Source organism: Pipistrellus kuhlii, unplaced genomic scaffold (assembly GCF_014108245.1).
Source record: "Pipistrellus kuhlii isolate mPipKuh1 unplaced genomic scaffold, mPipKuh1.p scaffold_m20_p_11, whole genome shotgun sequence".
Classification (NCBI taxonomy): Eukaryota; Metazoa; Chordata; class Mammalia; order Chiroptera; family Vespertilionidae; genus Pipistrellus; species Pipistrellus kuhlii.
Genome location: NW_023425416.1, coordinates 651,332 through 670,232, shown reverse-complemented (window position 1 = coordinate 670,232; position 18,901 = coordinate 651,332). Strand labels below are relative to the sequence as shown.

Below are 18,901 nucleotides of genomic sequence, written 5' to 3'. Positions count from 1 at the left end.
CACATCAAGCTGTAATGTACTTCAGATGATTAAAAATAACATATTTCAAGTTAGAGATACAAGTATATCCCCCTTTTGCCCTGTCGTTGTTTTAGACTTCAAATCTGAACCATCAGATGAGAGATTGACTCAAAAGGGCAAAGTGTGCCGAAACCGGTTTGGCTCAGTGGATAGAGCGTCAGCCTGAGGACTGAAAGGTCCTGGGTTCGATTCTGGTCAAGGGCATGTACCTTGGTTGTGGGCAAATCCCCAGTAGGGGGTGTGCAAGAGGCAGCTGATTGATGACTCTTTCTCATCGATGTTTCTAACTCTCTATCCCTCTCTCTTCCTCTCTGTAAAAAATCAATAAAAATATATTTTTTAAAAGCGGGGGGTGGGGGGGCGGGCAAAGTGTGCAGGATCCCTTTCTATAGCAGTGAGTTTTTCTCTGCTCAGGTTCCACAGCTGCACTGTGACCCCTGGCCACGTGGGGCAGCAAGGCGTGGAGGCACGTGTAATGCCCTTAACAAAAAAACGTGCTGAACAGGCACTATTCCTGGAAAAATCATTCAAACGGCCTAATTTCCATAGCAGACGGGTAGTACAAAGCCAACACCTGTTCGAAGAGTGAGATTCAAATATTTTTGACGCTCGTTACAGTTGACTCTGATTTCCATGCTGACAAACCCAACAGTCAGCTCTCTGCCATCACTGTCCTTGACCCATTCTTCCTTTCCTCCTCCAACAGGGTCGGCAGCGGCTCCACTCACCCTGCAGCACTGCCTTCCAAGGGCTTCCATCTGGTACCTATGCCCAAGCTGCTCAGTGGCACTGGCTTCAGAACCACACCTTGCAGCCCATCCCGTCTTCATCTACACCCTGGCCTCCTCAGTGAGCTCCTCCACTCTGCCTGTACATGTCACTCCCGTGCTTAGAAACCCGCCCCCTGTGGCCCTCTGAGGGCTCTTCCAGAGCCACGTGTCCGAACACTCAGCTGACATCTCAACCTGTATGAATGACCAAGAGCTCAGCCTCCCACCTCTACCTGCCTCCTGGTCTCCGCTGCTTCCCTCCTCCACTCCCGACAGTGACAGCTTGCCCCAGCGCTAGCCATGCTCCTGAACACGCGCACCGCCTTGTGAACGCCAGCCCAGCAAGAACCCTATCAGCTCAGCTCAACCGGAAGCCCACCCCACCTCTGGTCGCCCTCTATCTGATCAAGTCCTATCCTCCGGTCCTCCATCACCCCCAGGATACTGACACCTGTGCACCTGTCTTTGGTGGTTGTTGTTAATGCTCACCTGAGGATATTTACCCATTGATATTTAGAGAGCAAGGAAGGGAGGGGGTAGACAGAAACATCAACGTGAGAGACACATGGATTGGTTGCTTCCTGCAGGGGCCCCAACCAGGTCTAGGGATCATGGCTGCAAACCAAGGTACGTGCCTTTGATGGGAATAGAGCCTGGGACCCTTCAGTCCCTGGGCCGATGCTCTGTCCACTGAGACAAACCAGCTAGGGCCACCCTGGACTGTCTTAACCAAGAATCCTGTAGATCCCTTTAACCAGGACCCTCCCCTTCTCAGTGATCATTTTCTCTTAACAATTTTCCAACCCCTGCTCTCACGTTGCTCCCTTGCTATATTCGGAGTTGAGCACAATCTGTCTCTCACATTGAAAATCTCTCTACAGCCGAAACCGGTTTGGCTCAGTGGATAGAGCGTTGGCCTGAGGACTGAAAGGTCCCAGGTTCGATTCCGGTCAAGGGCATGTACCTTGTTGCAGACATACCCCCAGCAGGGGGTGTGCAAGAGGCAGCTGATCAATGATTCGATGTTTCTAACTCTCTATCCCTTTCTCTTCCTCTCTGTAAAAAACCAATAAAATAAAAATATATTTTAAAAAAGAAAAAAGAAAATCTCTCTGCAGCGTGCCCTTCACCTTCTGAGAGAGAGGGGCCTGCATAAAGCCTGACCCCATCTTTAACAAGTGAAACTGGGTCCTGCTCATCCCCTCACCCTCACTCTACAGTAGGGGTGTCGAACTCAATCAGAGAAGGGGCCAAAATCTAAAATCCAGCCTAAATCGCGGGCCGAATGGTTTACTGAACAGTCATAAACTGTCATTGTGATGGAAACGCAGCGGAGTGCAGTGATGACAGCGCTGTGCGGGCCACATTGCAAGGCCTGGCGGGACGGATTTGGCCAGCGGGCCTTGTGTTTGACACATGTGCTCTACAGGCTTCCCTGTCCCAGTGGAGGGCAGCTCCACCCTCTAGTGCAGCCTGAAGGGAAACCTGCTCTGCCTGACTCCTCTTTCTACCCACAAGTCAAACACCAGAACAAAAATCCCAGGAGCATCCTCAATACAGTTCTTCCAAACTCCACCAAGAAATCTTTTGGCTCTACCTTCAAACAAATTCCAAGGTTAGCCACCCTCCCCACCTCCACCCCCATCCTCACTCTGGCCAGCCTCATCGCTCCCTGGTTGTCCCAGCGGCCTCCTGACAGGTCTCCATGCCTACCGTCGCACCCTCCCACAGTCTAGCAGCAAAACAGCTCCAAGAGTCAGATCCGGTCCCACCTCAAAGCCCACCAAAGTCTCCCCATTTCACCGAAAGACTAAGTCCCATCGGCCTTAATCAATGCCTGACTCGGTCTGGCCCTGCTACTGCTTGGCCTTCATTCCTTCCCCTCTCCCACGGGCTGGCTCTGCCAGCTTGCTCTCCTTACAGTATGCTCACCTTGGTTCAAAGTCACTGACTATTTGCAGTGGCAACCCCTTCCTTCCTGTGCCCTCCTCTATTTTCTCCACAGCACTTACCCCTCATGTTTACTTATTACATTTCCCTCCAGTTCCCACCCCACAGAGCCTGAGCAGAGGGCTTGTCGCTGTCATTTCCTGCTACACTCTCCATCTGAGCATGCTGTCTAATAGGAACGCAGTGCTGGCCACGTATGTAACTTTAACCACACTGAAAAAAGTAAAAAGAAACAGTTGAAATTAATTCAAATTTATTTTACTTAACTCAATATATCCAACGTATAATCATTTCAATGCATAACCAATAAAAATAATTATTCAAATACCTCACATTCATTTTCCATACCAAGTCTTTGAAGCACTTTGGGAATTTTCCACAAATAGCACATACATGTCAAGTGCTCACAGCCACATGTACCTAGTGGTTTCCATGTTGGCATGATAGGTCTATTCTACTCCATTGTGTGTTTATTAATTGCTTTAAATACTTTTGGGCACAACCCACTAAATTGAGGTCCTAACCCACAAATGGATCCCCATGCCCACTTTTGAAATCACTGTTGTAAATAAGCTTTAGGTATGTAATCTGAAATGAGTGACACTTCCTCTGACCTCCAGGGAGTGCTCAGACCTTGTAAAGGGAACAGACTTCCCAGGAGAAGAGGCCTGAAGGGCAGGGGAGGAACGGGAGACAAGGGACCAAGGTCAGCACAGTGCAGCGAATGATGCCAGGCTTCCTTCCACTAAAAGGTACTTTAAATTATCTCAGTGTACTGCCCGATAATTAACAAACGTCTGACTACCTATGATTATTCACCACATGCGTAAAACACTCAAGGGAGATCTACACACTTTTCACACGTCAAAAGTGTATTTGAACTGAGTAGAAACACTTCAAGTTTTTCATTTTTCTCTCCTCACCAAATGCCACTGACAGGGAGGTACAATAGCTTAGCTCAAGGAAGGAGAGGTATAACAATAATCTTCATTTTTCATTTTTACAGAATTCCCCTCACCAACAGCCTTTGAAAAAGATACCATGAGCTTCAAATCCAAACTTAGCCTTTGGCAGAAAGGGTCAACTTTTAAAATGGCCCCAAAATAAAGACCCTCTCATCAATACGCCAAGTGCTCTTTAAGCTCTGGATGCCAGGAGAGACCAGGTGTGCAGGTGTCTCACAGGCGTGCTGCCCTAAGCGAGTATTGCTGTTGCACAGATAGGCCCAAGTTTCTTCTTGAGGTTTCTGAATAACCGAAAAGGGGCAATGATCCTGCATCTGCTATGCTGCTAAGTTGTCACCTAGCTGAGAACTCCTTGTTAAGATGCTCAAAGTGAACCTTATACAGTTGGAATATTAGTGACCTTACCAGATGGAAGAACAAAAACATCATTTTGAAAAAATGAATAAAGCCATTTGTTATTTGGTTTTATATTTTTTTATTTGTTCAACTGTGCAAAATATGGCTACTTGATAATTGTGGCAAATATTGCCTCATGTACATTTCAGCATGTGAGCATGTTTCTCTGGAAATCAGTATTTAAATTTTTTCTTTGAAAGTGACACACAGGAAAGTCAGCTCTTGCTCACAGGGTAACTTAGTTCAGCTTATGGTTAACAATGTTTAAAGACAGCTAACTTAAAATGCAAACATTTAAATTCTAAAGTTTAACTGTTGAAAGACCGAATCAGTTCTATGGAAATATAAACAACATGGAAACAGTCATTTCTCCACCTGCCATTCCTTGTGAGTATATTTCAGGCCACCATTTTGTTAAATGTAAAGCTAAGAACTCAAACAACTTTAAGGTTGTAAAACAGTTAAAAACTGAAAAGCCTTGGATGAACTGTGAAAACGTTATGCTAAGTGAAAAAAGTGAGTCCCAAAAGACCACATAATGCATGATTCAATTTATGTAAAACATGCAGAATAGGTAAATCTATACAGAATGAGCGTAGATTAGTTGTTGCCAGGGGCTGGGATGGGGGAGCAGCTGCTAATGGGTACGGCCTCTTCCTGGGGTGATAAAATGTTTTAAAACTACATTGTGATGATGGATGCTAACTCTGTAAACGTACTATAAACACTCAACAGTACACTTTACATGGGCGAATGGTATTGTGTGTGAACTATATTTCAATAAAGCTGTTACTAAAAAAAGTGGCATGCCTGATAACATTCACAATGGCATTGGCATGAAAGGTACAAGAAAATCAAGTTAATCCAACCTAGCATCCATTTAATGCTGTATTACATGCCCAAGCCCCGGTCTCCCTGTTGGAGAGCACATTACAGAGCAACCAGTACCTGCCCTTCCTGCATTGCCATCGTCTTCCTGACGGCTGGCTCCCTCCCCACCATGTGAACCCTCTGAGGACTGACAGAATGGTGCCCTCCCTCCAAGTGCTCTGAGCCAGTACCGGCACACATCACCAACTAAAAGCTGAAGCAGGAGCTCATGTATGCATGTAGTAGTATGCACATCCATATAAATGAATGAATGACTGACTGAATGAATGCAATTTTTGGATTGAGGCAATTCAACCAATCAAGTTGATTTGTACTATCCCCTTAAATCTGTTCTCCAATTCTCCCACACTTGTGGCCACCCAGATAGAGACATTTTCCCACCAGCCACTGCAGCTTCTAGTGACCACATGACCATACTCTTTCTAATTAAATGTCAATGGATATAGTGTGTGCAATTTTTAATTCATTTGCTTAAAAAAAATTCCTGGCTTGGACTTCACTGTGCTTAACCACGCAGACAAGCCCGAAGAGGACAGCACAAGAGGAAGAGGCCTCAGTCAGCCAGGCCGGCCAGCTGTTCCCGGAGAGGGAGCCTGTGTGTTAGTGGGTCATGGTGTCTAGGGCTCTGTCTACATCAGCCGCCTCTTGGCCCTGACTGGTACAGCCACGTCGGCGTGTGTGGCTGTGGAGGTCGGAGAAGCAGGAGGGCTTCCGTGCTTAAGGAACAGCCTGCTAATAATTTCCGCCAATGGCAGCCCAGTGGAGACCTCTCTCCCAGTGTCTTCAGAACAGCTCTGTGAATTAATAGTTACACAACGCAAATGTTGAATGTTGCAAAGAGGTCATTTTGAATGGATTTAACTAGAAATATTTTCATTATGTAAATATTAAATCCACACATATACACTTTCCAAAGAACCAATGAATATATTTTAAATGGCTAAATAGCCAATTTTAGCTTTTTTGTAACCAAGAAATAATTTGCAATATGTAAGACACAGTGAGTAGAATCTATAAAGATGCATTAAAACTTCTTGATCTAACAACAACAAAAAAGTAGCTCAAGTTGGGGGTGGAAGAAAAACTGCAAGAATTACACATTCCTTCACGATGGTTCACTTTCTCAAAGCAGTTGACTAGTACAAAAATGAACCAACAGATAAAATGTGAAGTTTGAAGATATGTTTTAAAATAACCATTTAATTGTAATATATATGATCTTGACTGTTATCATTGACTCCCAATGCTTTTCAGAAGTGAACACAGCTGGTGAATGTGAAGCGAAAATGCCTGTGGGTGAATTGCCGGTGGGAGTGGGAAACGGAGGCGCTGAGCCACACAGCAGCATTAACTCACCAGACCAGGCCCCACAGCAGGCCGTGATCCTGGCCAGCGCCAGCAGCCCCTTTCCTCCTGCGGGCGTCCTGGGTGACCTGGGGGAGTTACCATTCACCTGGGGGCCGCTGTCCCAGGGTGTAATGTGGGGATTATAATAATTGCCAGGAATGCTGGCAACCAGACCCATTTTATAAAATGTTCAGATCTACTGGAAAGAAATTGTTAGTATCACTACCAAGTACTATGACTGTTATTTATGATTCTTCAGACGTTTGAAAAATGGCTGTGTCTGGTTTTCCGAGTTTGCCTGGCCACTTTCATGCACACAGTTGTTCCCATCATGTGAAGGGAGGCACATTTATCTGCATCTCTGCTGACAGTTAATGATCGCCAGATTTCAAAACCGGCCATGGCATTTACTAAGAGACTCCTGGCATCTGAGGTGGGCATCCTGCTTGCAGTGTGGAGGGCAGGGCTGGTTTCTTGCCAGCACTGGCAGCACGCTTTATGTTTGCTTAAGGTCTACTCACTGGGAGAAACAATAATCATTCTATCCACTTCATGTATGTTTTCTAGATTTCATATTTATAGCAAGGCTTTTTTTTGCCTTACAGATCAAGATATATTGATTAGTTTTAAAGGATCATTGACATTGTTAAAAGGTAAAAATTTCATGTCATTTATTATTTATTTGAGTCCAAATACCTTATTTCTAAAAAAAAAAAAAAAAAAAAAAAAATTCTTAATGAATCAAAACTCAGAATTGATATTGCAGGAAAAAAAAGTTAAATAATTAAATGCTAACTGGGGATAGAAAAAAATCAAGTTTATTTTAAAATACTTCAACAACATTGTTAAGATTAGAAAACTGAGTCTCAGCAAAGAGCTTTGCCAAAAGCCGAGCTCTGACTTGGTGAGCAGGGCTGGCGGGCCGCCACGGGGCACTGTCCTCACGGAGGACAGCTGAGTGCTCCCACTGGGGCTCCACTCACACCACAAAGGTAGTGAGATGAGGCAGGTTGGATTTTTTGGCCCAGATCAAATGTGCTGAAACACAAGTTTAAAAGCAAACCACTCTTGTAAGGCGTTCTAGAACCCAGCACCTGGGTGAGATGTAACACAAGCCGGTGCAAGAATCTGTGCCATTCGAAAGGCCCACAACAGCCCTGCCCCACTGCGGGGCGAGGCACCTGATCCAGACTGAAACAATGCGGGCCTGGCAAACGCACGCAGCCAGGCCGCCGAGCCTGCTCAGAGACACACACAAATCTACTGCTTAGCGTGGAACACTTAGTGGCCATAATTCAAAAACAAAATAAAGACACCACTTGAGAAACATGAGATGTTAAAACCACAAGCAAGATTAACTTGTATGTGACGAGATTCGTACTTGAGGAATCAAAAAAAATATGTAGCATCCATGATCACTTCTAGCAGAATGCTTTTTTGTCCCCTCCCAAATGTGAATCTGAGAACATTCACTGAGTTTTTACTCATCAAGCTACACGAGTCTCCTGGAAAACTTCTAGTTTAGAATCAAGTGCTCATTTGATTTTCAAGCAAGACCAAGGAAGCAGGCAGTCTCCTGCTGACATCACAGGGATGTGCCCACGCTCCGCAGTTACAGCAACGTGGCATGTTGCTATGGCGCCTGACAATTAATTTCTGAAAGAAGGTGATTGTGAAGCCGCCAGATGAACATCAATTTGATGACACCACTTCAGCTCAGAACACTGAAACGCGTTACTCTTATTAGCAGCAAGTTCATTTTATGAAATCACCACTTTTGTGATGTGAATATGCCTAACTTTAATCTAATTCAGCACTCTTTCATCCCCCCAAAAAAGCTCAGTTTCAACAAAGGGGAAAGTTTGCTATTTGGAGGACAAATATGACTCTGTGGACCATTTCTTAAGGGATCTTTTCTTTAACGACCTCCCAAAATATGCCACATACATACTTACACACAAATAAAACATATCTACTTGATAAATATGTAGGTCAGAAGAGAACTGAATTAAGATGCTTAAAAGGTGACAGCTACCACCCTGCACATTGCCCCACTAATCGTATCTGCATTTACCTTTTGTGGCTTCTGTGAAGCAATCTTCAGTTACAGTCACCTCCAAAGGTCACTGCTTACCCTGAAAACAAAAGAGAACATCAAAATCTGAATGTCAAGAGAAAGCAGCAACCACCTCTCTTGCCTGGAAGATTCAAGAGAAACAACAAAGGGACTGGGTTATGTTCAGTGGCAGATGACTTTCAGTTACTAAAAACAAGTCACGAGACCTCGCTTATCTGGACCACATGCCTCTGAGCTCTTCAAGACAAGACAGCTCCCATGGAAAAGTCGAGGTGAAACGTTTCACATTTTGCTTGTGAACTTTTTCTTGTCTTGCTGTTAATTTATTTTCACGTGGAATAATGCATGACTCACGGGTCTTTGTTTGGAAACCAGACTGCTATCGGAGCGTGTCTGTTCGGTTACCATCCACAACCTAGAGTGCGCTGCCGCGTAGGCTTCTCACTCCCCCAGAAGAGAGTTCTCACAGACAAGCTGTGTGGCCACCAGGGCCTTTCAGGAGGACGCGAGCACCGCAGTTCCAGGATGGGGAGTGACGGGGCTCACAGCAGTGAAAGCTGCTCTCAGAATATTTTCCACTTAGCATATAGCTGCCAGATTAACTAAGTCACATAAAAGCGGTTCGTGTCAGGTGAACTAAGCAATTGAAATCAAGTTTCCTAAAATGCAAAGAAAGGATGAACACATCCTCCCGCAGCCACTCCTGCACGGCATACTCCCTTCCGCAAGAAGTGTGGCCCTTTATGAACTGCCACAGGCCCGCGGAGCTGGGATCAGCATATGGCACAAGTGAAAAGAAAACATCGTTTATTAATTTAGGTCAAGTTAGCATCAGGGAACAGGACTCATTCCACATCGATAGACCAAATGCCAGCCTAACTTTTAAGATGGAGAAATTGTACCCTCATGTTACTGAAACGTCAGTGTCCTTTTGCTCCCTCTCAGCACAATGTGGAACGGCGTGCTTTAGAGTTCACGCAGGGCGTCTCCGCACAGCCGCCGCAGTCCTAACGGGGAGAGGCAGCCCGCTGAGTGCCGCTGGCTGCCCTGTGGCAGAGACCTGTGAGGGCACCCGGGGCGCTCCCTTTGAGGAACTGATACACGGCCAATTTATGACATTTCCACCGGCAAGTGTATGCAGATGCTTGCCATTAAGATTGGAAAGAAATGCAGGCTCTGAGTGAAATCATAATTTTCTTGTTTACTCTAAGAGGAAATTGGAGGTTTTCACCATAAATGTTCACCATTTGGGTGGGGGAAAACCCTAGCTCTGGGACTTAAAATTACAATTTTGCAACCTGCCCAAAACCTTTTTGTTTTTACACAAAACAATTCAAATAGAAAATGACAGTCTGCACTTTCCTGCTGGTGTTTGTGCCAGGATAGGTTTCTGCAGGGGTGGGAACCCTGGCTGAGCAAACGGTGCTCAGGAAACAGCAACGACAGTGTGGCCTAGGACGCAGAGCAGCGGTCACACGCACATCAGAGGAGCTCTCGGACCCCAGGCCACTGACGGAGGCCCCGCTCCTCCCTCTCCCGTCTCAGTGGGAAGTGAGGGAGCCCTGGCAAGCCTCCTGAGTCCCGGGCGAGCCCGTGACCCTCCTCTCCTTTGAAATGTGCACTAGTGAATGTACGCTAAGCTGTTTGCCACGTTTACCTCCTGGGCTTCATCCCTTCCTGCGGGCAGTCAGACCGACAGTAGCAGCCGTAGCCATGCAGGTGAGATTGCTGTCCCACAGGCCTGGCAAACTACCGGGCCTTGTGAAACTTCTATTTAAAAAATACTGCTGAAAACGCCTACTTTGAACAAAGTTATCCCCTACGCTGTGTTCACACCTGCAGAGCATCCTCAGGTTAACCCTGGCCCCACACCTCTCTGCTCAGCACAGTGTCCTCCGTAAGGGATGGGGGAAATCGAGGCTGGCCCACTCCAGAAATTACACAAAGCATTCCCTGGCGGGTGCGGGCTCAGCATTATCCATCAGGTCCTCTAACTGGAATTACTACAGCAATACAGAACCGGTTACTTTTAATTGAACCTATACATGAAACAGGCGTGGTATTCAAGCCATCTTTTCCTCTTCTTGAAGTTACAAAAATTTTAATGCATATGCATATTTGACTGCTCATTAATTCATTTGTTGATTTTAGTTGTTAGTATATATGAACAAAGAATCTACCAGATATTTTCCTGGCTTTGCTGAGAAGAGAGGAGTAGCTCAGAGCTGTGGTACCGTGAGCAGCCTGTGTCAGTATCAGGACAGACAGGGCCCAGGCCTGGGCCTGGAAGGACCAGAATCTACAACCAGAGGAAAGTCTGTATTTCATCTTCCCAAAGCACCACACTCCTATTTCCAGAACTGTATCTGCTATTTTTTAGACAATAACTTTGCTTATCAAATCCATCAATTATTTATCTGAATGTATACTGGCAGCATGATGATATCTAAAACTCAAATGATTATGCGAAGCTTTTCGGTTAAAAAAAAAAGATACAAGAAAAATATTGTCCTCTAGCCCTCCTGCCTTCTTTAAAAAATGCAGTCGACATATGAATTGTATTTTCTTTCTTTACCTCCTTTTCTTAAGTTTTCCTGTTGGTTTTAGGTTGTAAACACGAGCCCGGAATATGGTTAATAAAAACTACTTACTTTCCTTTATGTTTTTCTCTACAGGTAAGGTCCTGTGTGTGCGGAACTGCTCCATGGCCTCTTCACTGTTGTCTGTTATAATGTTACTGACCTGAAACTATGGATGACCCAGGACCCTGACCTAGACATCAGTGCAGACCTATGACCCTGGTTAGGAAAGTTAAATGTGCCCTCCACCGTCCCAACCCCTCCCCAGTAGGAGCATGGCTCTGCATCAGTTCAACAGCACTGCAGTGCCACACTGCACATGGATGCACCGACGGCTAAGGCAATCTGTGCGAAAAAGTGTGCACAGTGCCAACAGCCACGGCCTACCTGGAGCCAGGATGCAGGTACATGTGGAGGTGTGATTTCATCTCACAAGATGGCAAGTGAACAATATATACTCTATTTTCCCACTAAAAGCATTCCTCCTTTTCTTTCACAGCAGCTCAAGGAATGATAGTTCCTGCACTAGCTTTCATTTTACACAACTGCATGAACGTGACTGAAGGATGGCCACCATATGTCATCTCAACCTTCAGCCCAACACACGTTGGCTGTGAGCTCCCATGTGCCCTGTCACTGGGGATGCAGTGGTCACAGCCAGCTGCGCCGGGGGAAGGCGGAGGCTAGGAGCCACTGTGGGGCTGAAGGACCCCTTCTCCTCCAGCCAGAAACAGGCTTCACACGTCCATACTGCCCAGTACTCCGATCAGATGGCATCCCTGCATTAGAGGAAACACGTCTACATGGCCCCCGCAGTCTCTTTGGTGAATCTTAACTCGTGAGCTTTTTTGTCTTGCTTATCAAAGATTTCTTAGAAAAACAGACGCGTGTCAACACAGATTTGCCTAGCTGAAAAGTGGCAATACAAGGGTCGTTTCATTGTAAGAAAATCCACTCAGAAATCAACCCCAAAGTGTTGTTTCTCTGCTTCAAAGAACTTCAAAAGTGGTTACATTCTGAGTCAGGTTTATAAACATAAAAAGGGAAAAGAAAGAGAAGGAAAAGATAAGTGAAGGAAGAAAAGAAAAAGGAGAAGAAACAGGGAGAGCAAAATAGTGGGGGGGCGGGGGAGAAAGAAGGAAGGAGACTGAAAAGCAAAGAAATGGCAAGGAGCCTGGTTGTTGCTCAATGGATAGAGCATCAGTCTGGGGTCTGAAGGGTCCCCGGCTCAATTCTGATCAAAGGACATGTCCAGATTGTGGGCTAGATCCTTTGTGGGGGGGCATGCAGGAGGCAGCGGATCAATGATTCTCTCTCATCTTTGATGTTTCTATCAATAGCTCTCTGTCTCTTCCTCTAAAATCTATAAAAATTTGTTTAAAAAAAAAAAGAAGAAGAAGAAGAATTGACAAGGAACCCTTTGCAGCTCAGGCCGCTGGGAGGGAGGGGGCTGGCTGGTTTACAGTTAGGACATGCCCCAGCCCTGCATTCTCACTGCCAAAGAGTTCTACCATCTAGAACTCCCCCGCCCCCCCCCAAATCCCCTCCCGCTGCAGCAAGGACATCTGACTTCCTTTCCCCTCGGCCTGGGGCTCACCTAGCTTCGGGTCCATCTACAGGGAGACCTGGGCTCCCGTCAGTGAGCCCGGAACAGGCTGCACAGGAGGTCAGGGCAGCCTCCCGCTGGCAGGCAAGTCCACATGGGCCACTCCGTTCAGAAAACCACTGGGAGAGAATGGAAACCCTGGGCATGGCCATGTGAAAATAGTTTATAGTATCCTTTCACAGCCTTTAAGTGTTGAAATCTAAAAACAATATTTGCTGCTTTCTCTTTGAAGCACTAACAAAGCCTTTGTTTTAAATTTACCTCTAGTGAGCAATAAGAGTTAATAATCAAATCCATCCCAACCCCCACAAACCTTAAACAAAAAGATAAAAGAAATGCAAATAGCTATTGTCATGGAAAGTTAAGTACCTGTCTGTATTTTTAAGTGAAAACTATTATCTCTATCAATCAAAATTTAAGAATACAATGGCGCTAATCACAGAAGGTGCACTGACAGTTACTTTTCCTCATAAAAAAGTATTTCCCTTCAAAGCTGAGTGTAAAAGTCACATACTTACAATTAGATGGGGTATTTGTAATTTTATTATTAAAAACCTTCAGCAGCCTCACTGTTAATAAACGTTTCTAAGTCTTTAAAGTGATTTGTACCCAAGAAGACCCAAGTCCCTACATATTGTAATCAGGTTGATAAAATTTTATTCGAATCCTTCAGTTCCCACCTACGGGGGAACAGCACACTCTTCTGTTGGAAAGAGTAACTCAGACCCCGGAGCTCCCTGCGCCCCGCACCACTCCTCACCCCGAAATGTCTTCACAGGGGACACTCCTCCCACTGCGGCCTGGCTTTCTCCTGGCCATTCATTTCCGAAAGCCTAACATTCTAAAGGAAGCAGAACCACCCTCACTCCTCAGCGTGATCCAAGTGCATCAAGTTCTGAGTCTTTTTTTTAAATTCAGTTTAAAAAACATTGGATTAGCCTCTGAAAATGGTGATTTCTAAAGAAAGCACCAGGACTAGACAAACAAAAACAACAATAACAAGAAAGTGCTGGTAAGACCCAGTAAAACAACAGCTCAGGACCCAAATTCCTAGAGCACCCAGTTCCCTCGGGCGCCGCTGAGAAGGGAGCTCCCCCAGGACCACGTTTCCTTCCCTCCCGCAGCTCGGCCCACGCCTCCAGACCCGCTGCTATTAATACCCAGGGAGCCGTGCCAGGGGCCCTGCAGAGGAGCCTTCCCGGGCCAGCCCTGCCCAGGCCGCTCCCAGCGGCTCCTGCCTCCCCACTCTTCACCTCCTGTTTGAAGCCTTTCGAAAACAATGGTAGCATTCTCTCCTGAACAGTGACAAAACTGGATTTGTGGATGTAAAGAATAATAAATCTATTCTCTCTCCTCTCTTTCTGCTCCCCCCCCAAGTTCCCAGTATATCCTAAGGCACCTGCGCTTGTCCATGCCAGGGCCCAAGAGGCCCAGCCAGGAGCCCACGCTGTCTGTGGGGAGGCGCCAGAGGAGCAGCAAAGTCACCTCTCAACATTTGTAAAACGAAACAAAAGTCTCAGCAGGCTCCCCACACACTTACCGGCTCATGGCAAGGAGGGCGGCTCTGGGCCCAGAGGCAGTGTTCGCACGGGAAGAAAGTTGTGAGTTTGTGAGAGAGGAACTCAGGCAGTGGGAGCCGGCTGCAGGGCTCTGGCTGGCAGAGGGAGCCAGGACTGGAGGTATGTGGGCTAAACACAACAAAGCCACTGCCTGACTCTAGATTCAGTGCAGGAAGAGGCCCCTTTGCATAAACACAAACACTCAGCAAATGAGTAACTGGCTCAATCAGAGGCCGCTGGGCCTTCTACCTGTCCTGTCTCTGACAGGAGACTCGGCCAGTTCCAGGGACAAGGACTAGCAGGAGACAATTAAATGTTGAGTTGCTATGATGACAATTAAAAGGGATCGCATTCATTAGCAGTGAAGAACTGACTCCCGGGAGGGCTGGGCCGGGCCGGTGCTGTGGGTGCACCCCGAGCCACTGCGTCCGTACAGGCTGCCCGTGGCCTGCAGCTGCCCGAGGGCCCCTCCCGCCCAGAGAGGGGTCGGCCACAGTTTAAGGCAGATGTATACATCTTGTTTCTATGCTCTGACTCACTCAAGCCAGTCCTCACGAGTCTAGAAAAAGGCCTATTTTATAATGTGAAAGACACATTCCTGTACATGCATTCACACACATAATAGTCACACATATCTAATTAAGTAAAATAAACAAAAAATGCTATCTTACACTACTTTACTAATGATCGAAGGAAAGTAATTTGAGTTGTTCAAAAATACATCCCAAATGCCTGCCTTTCAAAAGCCATCCATCCAGGATCGCGCCCGCTGCTTACACACATGGCCCACTGGTGAGGGGACACTTCCCACTGCGCGGCCTCACCAGGGCCGTTTCCATCGCACCCATGGCCCCAGCGAGCCATCCTCTCCTGCGCAGGGGCACGCCGCTCCCCATTACCTGTCCTTATGTTCCAGAAAACAGGCAGTGCTGGGAGGCCCCTGCCTCCTCGTGAGGCCAGCTCTCACTCACCCACTGCGCTGCCAGGGACTCACTCAGTAATAACTGGGCAGTCTGAGTGATTTCGGCGGAAACGCCTGGTAAATGGGGTTGTGTTCAGCGGGTTCTGCTGCTGTGTGATCTCTGAGGGCTGGGGTCCCACAGGCTGTGTCGGCGGGACTGGGTCAGAAAAGGGTCCACCAGGCCTCTCCAGGGAAACAGGTGGCGTCAAGTTCCAAGGTGAGTTGTATTGGGCTGGTATTGCAATACCATTTTCTGGCTACAGCAGTTTACCACAAAAGCGAAGGAATAATGCTGAAAAGTTTTTTAAAAATCACAAACACACAAAAAGCCCATTTTAAACATATATCATGGCATAACACGAGGACACAAGAAACAAAAAACAAATAAAAAGATTCTTAAAGCCCCAAAGAATCAAACACAGTTTCTCTAAGAGAGGTTCCCCCAGAAACTAAAGATACCTATTCTGTTCACTATTTTGTCTTGAAATGACCTTCCAATGAGGCGTTAGATAACCTATGTCCATGGACGACAGTGACTAACCTGGTGCAAACGACCACAGAAACACGTGTGATCACCTGCCCTGGACAGGGCCTCTGCGGCAGGCGGGTTCCCGTCACTCAGCTCAGCTCCCCGGCAGAGCAAGCTGACGGGGCGCTGCTAGAGGAATCCAACGGGAATGCTCTGCGTTGTGCAAACCTGGATGCAACCGACTATATTACACAATTGCACGTGGTATCTGATGCCACAGGTATCCATGAGACACGGCACCCTAAATTAATATTTCAATGAGGACAGGAAAATAGAGACGAGCGTCCAGGCAAGGGGTGCAGCCTGTGGTCCGGCAAGCACTGTGCACACGCTGGGTCAGCAGCACACTCCCCCGGCCTGGGGGACATGCACTCCTGCGCAGGGCGCCGCAGCCGCTCAGAGCTGCGGCTCACCAGGCAGCGCTCTGTGCCAGCTCCCGAGTCTGAAGAGGGGGTGGCTGCAGTGAGACCTCCAGAAAATAAACAGGGTGTACAGTTTCAAAGGCTGCAGACACAGACATTTCATTGTTCGAGCCAATTATCAGTGGAAAATAATAACAGCAGATGGATCGAGAGTCACTGACTTTTCATACGCACTTCATCTCGGCGGAACAGATGATGAAACGCGAGAGCTATCTCAAAAAGGCAAAACATCTCTCAGTAAAAGAACTCTCCAGTCCAGATGGGGACCTTCTAAGTCTGCCGATTATCTTGTGTAATGTGTAAGATAGACTCACTGAAACATTCAAGAGCCGATCAGAGATGATGCACACAACGGCCTCATTATTGGAAGGAGTGCCTCAGACGTGTGACTAAGCCGGCAGAGATTTCAATAAGGTTAGGACTTAGCTTCCTGTTTTCTCACCAGGAATGCAGGTTCCAAGCAAAACTGGAAATCTGTGCACAGCCGGAGGAGAGACCATTGTGCTCTTCTCTTGTTTGGGGGGAGGGGGGGGTAGAGAGAGACAGAGAGAGAGAGAGAGAGAGAGAGAGAGAGAGAGAGAGAGGAAGGAAGGAAGGAAGGAAGGAAGGAAGGAAGGAAGGAAGGAAGGAAGGAAGGAAGGAAGGAAGGGAGGAAGGAAGGGAGGGGGAAGGGGGAGAGGCTGTGAAAAGGACATTAAATTGTTCGGAAGCATTCTATCAAAGGGAAAAAGGAATTCCAAAGCAATTCCTATTGGAAGCATTCAGTGATAAAATATTATCCCTTATAAGCAGTTAGGACATCTTAAATATCTTTTGCCACGGTGATCATAAAGTGTGATTTGCTTTTAGTAGGAAAGAAATGTAAATTTCGATGGTGGTGTAATAAATAGTTCTAATAAATGCCAACCAAACATGCAGGCAAAAACCCACCAACCTTCCCAAAAGACTCTCACTTCACTGAAATCTCACCAAGTCAGATGTGCTGTCTGACACAACAGGGAACCACAACCCGAAGCTGGGCTGGAAGTAACAGGAAAAGTTAAAACTCTCATCAGATAAGCTTCATTATGCTGGAATGACAGTGTGTCTGCTCTGTCTGTCTCTGTCCATCCATTTACACATCATCAACTCCACATTCATAATATTGCAAAACTCTCTCCGTGAACTATTGTAAAATATGGTCGAAATCACTGTTAAGAAAAAAGAAAAGATGATCCTCCCACCATTCACTAACATATTTAACATTTAAGAAATATTTTTATGAACACAATGTTGACTTCACAAGTTTATAACTTAAGTAAAAAATAAATTTTTAGAGCAAGGCTTTTCTTTCAAAGTACTCTAACAAAAGTAAATTCGTGGCAGAACATACAAGCGCGAAGAAAATATCGCCAAGGGCAAAATTCTGCAACTGCTATCAGAAGCAGACAAGAACACCAAAGCTGTGTCCTGTGGCCATCTGGCTGTCGGCAGGCTGGGCCAGTGCCCTCCCCCGGCCGGCCCACACCAATGCCACAGCACCGAGCGGCTTCATGCTGGTTTCCTGCATGGCAAACTCACAGGATGCCGAGAAGGCTCCTTCAAGGCTGCCTTTTACACACCAATGGTGTGTTCACTTTTTTCTCCACTTTAAGAACTCGGATTTTGCTGTTATCAGTCAGAATGGGACCTCCGAGACCCCTGAGGACCTCCTGTGATGCGAGGTCCCCACATCACAGGATGTGATGTGAGAATGGACCTTAATCTCTACCGTTTTGTGTTTTTTGTTATAGCCAGGAAGTATGTGTGGACCTAAAAGAAGACCCCTAATTCCTCCACTAACCCTTTCTTCTCAGTGCGCTAAGCTGCGGGTTGTCCCCCTCGCGTCATCGGAAGCAGCGGCACCCATTCCGGGCCCCGCCTGGCCGCCAGGGGCTCCGGGCCGCTCCGCACCGCTCACACAGGCTCACCCAGGGCTCCTGTGGCCGCAGAGGCTGGCCGGACCGTGGGCGATCACACCATCATTCTCCTCCTGTGGCAGAGCCTGCCTGGGGCGCTAAACCAGAAACTCCACACGCATAAAGCTCTCCCGCACGCATCTTATTGGGGGCGGCAGGTGGGTGTTTGAAGCTTTAGGGCACGCCTGTGGGTATATAGTTGCTTTCAAAGGTGAAGATGAAGGATTTAATGGAATTTCTGGATAACGGCCCAACGTTCTCTGCGGGAGCGCAGAGGCAGCCCTGTGCCCCGCAGCCTCAGTGGGATGCAGAGGAGCAAGGCGGGGTGTGTGTGTGTGTGTGTGTGTGTGCGCGCGCGTGCACGTGTGTGTGCGCACGTGTGTGTTGGGGATGGGTTGGTGATGACGTGCATGTCTGGTGTACTTGTGCTTTCTTGTGACAATGGCTGTCCACCCTCCCACAGCCCCCATGTCCCAGGACCAGGAGGCCCGCCCAGATTCCCCAGGAGCTGATTTCTGGGTCCCTCCTGGGTGTTTCTGCCGGACCTCAGAGGCTCTGGCAGGACAGCGGCAGCACCCCGGGGACACTCACAGCGAGGCAGCCGGGGGAGGATTCCGCTGGCTGTGTAAGCCAGTGTCTGCGGGAGGCACTCACGGCCACCCACCGGCTAGGCTAGGTGCTGGCCCGATGGCAGCCCTCAGACATTCTTCCCAGGGCACAGCTGGCTCCTGGCAGCCCCGACACGAAGCTAACCTGATCCTGTTGGTTTTCCTGGGAACATTTAGGCTACAGGTGAGACCTGTCCCATTAATTTGACTGTGCAGCTCAGTCTGGAACAAGAGATCAGAATATAAACTCCATGAAGGCAAGAACGTGTCCCTGCTGCTCATT

General features: G+C 47.3%; 1 protein-coding gene across 13 annotated transcripts in view; it reads right to left on the bottom strand.

Moving 5' to 3' along the window:
* Positions 1-18,901, bottom strand: part of FOXP1 (forkhead box P1) — a 525,702-nt gene that overhangs the window by 274,853 nt on the left and 231,948 nt on the right. For all 13 annotated transcript variants that reach the window (XR_006741059.1, XM_045578936.1, XM_045578935.1 and 10 more), the window contains exon 4: positions 8,415-8,475. The gene's annotated coding sequence lies outside the window, so the exon portion shown is untranslated. The remainder of the gene's footprint in view (positions 1-8,414; positions 8,476-18,901) is intronic.